The 3,569-nt window shown below is 42.8% G+C and overlaps 1 protein-coding gene across 6 annotated transcripts in view; it reads right to left on the bottom strand.

Annotated features, from left to right (window-relative positions):
• Positions 1–3,569, bottom strand: part of LOC140909169 (solute carrier family 22 member 2-like) — a 33,592-nt gene that overhangs the window by 1,213 nt on the left and 28,810 nt on the right. For 3 of the 6 annotated variants that reach the window (XR_012158106.1, XR_012158110.1, XR_012158112.1), the window contains one exon: positions 500–700. The gene's annotated coding sequence lies outside the window, so the exon portion shown is untranslated. The other 3 variants (XR_012158105.1, XR_012158111.1, XR_012158107.1) reach the window with 2 other exon arrangements.

Here is a 3,569-nt window from a genome sequence, read left to right as displayed (position 1 = left end):
CTGTAGAAAACAAATAGAAAGTTTCAACAAATGCAAGGTGAGTCTTTAGAAGCCATCTAACGTTGGCTTAGGACTGGAGTATACATGCTGCTAGTCTTCACTTAGTAATTAACTGCCTCTAGACCTGAAGATTCCCCAAGTTGTGACAGGGCGTCCCTGTCTGCATGGGAGATAATGTTTTTTAAGACTATCGTCCATGCCACACCCACCAATCAAACTCCGCTTCTCCTGCCACAGTGAGTTCATATCCACATACAACACCACTCGACAAATGCCTCCAGCATTTAGCTCCAGGATAATCACCAGCTCTCAGATCTGTAGAGTTGTTGAACTCTTTGTAGGGGCTGGCCGACAGATGCAATCACACAGCCTTACAGCCACGCTGCATTACACCAGGATTTCACAATCAGGTTTATTTTGTTTCCAGGATTTCCCTGCAGTGCAGCACAGGTGGGCAAGGTTTATTTGCCTTCCCTTATGTGCTGAAACGGTCCATTACCTTGGAGCTGAGGGCCTCATCAAGAGAATTCCAACTCCCAAATCTGCAGTGAATTGAGTCTGAACTTCTCCCTTGCGTTCGGTCAGGAGAGGGAATCCAGATCACTCTAGAATTGGCTTATTCCCTGCTTCTAGAAGAGACCCAGAGAAGGTGCCTAGCACTTCTTCATTCCCCATGTCACACACAGGGCAGCATGAAAACCTAGAGAACAGAGACAAATTGGAACAAGGAGTCCTTGTGGCACCTTAGAGACTAACACATTTATTTGAGCATAAGCTTTCGTGGGCTAAAGCCCACTTCATTAGATGCATGCAGTGGAAAATCAGTAGGAAGAGATTACACACACACACACACACACCAACACACACAGAGAGCGCATGCATGAAAAAAATGGGGGTCTGCCATACCAACTCTAATGAGACTAATCAATTAAGGGGGGCTATTATCAGCAGGAGAAAAAAAACTTTTGTAGTGATAATCAGGATGGCCCATTTCAAACAGTTGACAAGAAGGTGTGAGTAACAGTAGGGGGAAAATTAGCATGGGGGAATAGTTTTTAGTTAGTGTAATGACTCATCCATTCCCAGTCTTTATTCAAGCCTAATTTAATGGTGTCCAGTTTGCAAATTAATTCAGGTTCTGCAGTTTCTCATTGAAGTCTGTTTTTGAAGTTTTTTTTTTTTTTTTTAATAATTCTGATTTTTAGGTCTGTAATTGAGTGTCCAGGGAGGACAAATTGTTCTGCCTTCTTCTTTAGGAGGGAAACTGAAGAAGCCTGGCCTCTGCTGCCCCCTAGTGCTAGGAGATGACCCAGAGAAGACTTCACACCAGAGCCAGCGCCTGGGGAGGAGATTACAGAGATTCAAACATCCTCCTTCTTGCTCCTGCACCCAGTTTCCCCAAATCCTGGGATGGGCTATGATAAAAGTCCAGGATTCTGATATGGGGGTGGGGGGGAGGGAATACCTGGATTTTAGCCATTGCCTTCTTAGTACAGCTGAAGGACTGCTTCAACTCAATATGCAGCATGAAGAGATTTACCAGTTCAGATTCAAATGCTTCCTAGGTGCATCTAGTTTTCAGTTAGTCTAGCTGAACAAAAAAAAGGGGGGGGGGCTTATAACTGGAGGTTGGAAGCAGTAAATGAGGCAGCACACATTTATTCTGCTCTCTTCTTTACCCATCTCCATGCCTCTGACCTTCTGCCATCTCCACTTTCCTCCACCCAGCTCTACCCACGTTCACTGTGGGTCTCTCCAATATTATCCTACTCTGCATTACTTTCTTCTGCAGTTTAGGGCTTTTGATTACCCCCATTCCTTCTCACATTCCAGGCCTATCTCCCAGCCCTTTGAACACACTCCTTTCAAAAGATTATAAACATATTGGAGGCGAGAGGCTTTAAATGGATTATTAAATTCTTATGTTTAGCAAAACAGTCTGATCAAGTGCAATTAGAAGAGCAGTTATTGAACACTGTTAAACTCCCTCTCTGCAAATGTAATCTCTCATCCAAAAAGGGTCATTAAAATTCCTTTTCCTGACTGAAAAACATCTGACACCTCGTATATAAACTAAGGGCCATGTAATATATGAAGTAGTCACTCCAATTATTAAACTACTTCTATAGACAGGAATTGCCAGACTGGATCAGGCAGTGATCCATCTAGTCCTATATCCTCTCTCTGACATTGGCTGGCACCAGATGTTGCAGAGGGAAGTGGGAGAAACCTTAGAGTAACAATTATGGAATAACTGGCCAACATAAGCAGTTTCTTCCTAACTTCCATTTATTAGAGGCTACTTATGCCAGGAAACATGAGAACTTTTATCTCCCTCTCAGACACTGTCTTTATGTCGTGGTTTTGACTAGATAGGGGACTATGAAAAGTTTCTCTTCATTTTCATGAACTGCTGATAACTTGAAGGCACCAGTAATTACTAGATGTCTTCCTGCTGACTTTAGCCAGTGGATTGGCTGTGATACCTCGACATGGAGAGACAAGTTGGGTGAGGTAATATCTTTTAATAGTAATAGGAATAGGATGAAATTTAATAGTGAGAAGTGTAAGGTCATGCATTTAGGGATTAATAACAAGAATTTTAGTTATAAGCTAGGGACGCATCAACTAGAAGTAACGGAGGAGGAAAAGGACCTTGGAGTATTGGTTGATCATAGGATGACTATGAGCTGCCAATGTGATATGGCTGTGAAAAAAGCTAATGTCGTCTTGGGATGCATCAGGAGAGGTATTTCCAGTAGGGATAAGGAGGTTTTAGTACCGTTATATAAGGCACTGGTGAGACCTCACCTGGAATACTGTGTGCAGTTCTGGTCTCCCATGTTTAAGAAGGATGAATTCAAACTGGAACAGGTACAGAGAAGGGCTACTAGGATGATCCGAGGAATGGAAAACTTGTCTTATGAAAGGAGACTCAGGGAGCTTGGCTTGTTTAGCCTAACTAAAAGAAGGTTGAGGGGAGATATGATTGCTCTCTATAAATATATCAGAGGGATAAATACCAGAGAGGGAGAGGAATTATTTAAACTCAGTACCAATGTGGACACAAGAACAAATGGATATAAACTGGCCACTAGGAAATTTAGATTAGAAATTAGACGAAGGTTTCTAACCATCAGAGGAGTGAAGTTTTGGAATAGCCTTCCGAGGGAAGTAGTGGGGGCAAAAGATCTATCTTGCTTTAAGATTAAACTCGATAAGTTTATGGAGGAGATGGTATGATGGGATAACATGGTTTTGGTAATTAAATATTCATGGTAAATAGGCCCAATGGCCTGTGATGGGTTTTTAGATGGGGTAAGATCCAAGTTACCCGGGAAAGAATTTTCTGTAGTATCTGGCTGATGAATCTTGCCCATATGCTCAGGGTTTAGCTGATCGCCATATTTGGGGTCGGGAAGGAATTTTCCTCCAGGGCAGATTGGAAGGCCCTGGAGGTTTTTCGCCTTCCTCTGTAGCATGGGGCACGGGTCACTTGCTGGAGGATTCTCTGCTCCTTGAGGTCTTCAAACTACAATTTGAGGACTTCAATAGCACAGATATAGGTG

The sequence above is a fragment of the Lepidochelys kempii genome, chromosome 3, assembly GCF_965140265.1.
Source record: "Lepidochelys kempii isolate rLepKem1 chromosome 3, rLepKem1.hap2, whole genome shotgun sequence".
NCBI lineage: Eukaryota > Metazoa > Chordata > Testudines > Cheloniidae > Lepidochelys > Lepidochelys kempii.
This window is presented reverse-complemented; position numbering and strand designations above follow the sequence as displayed.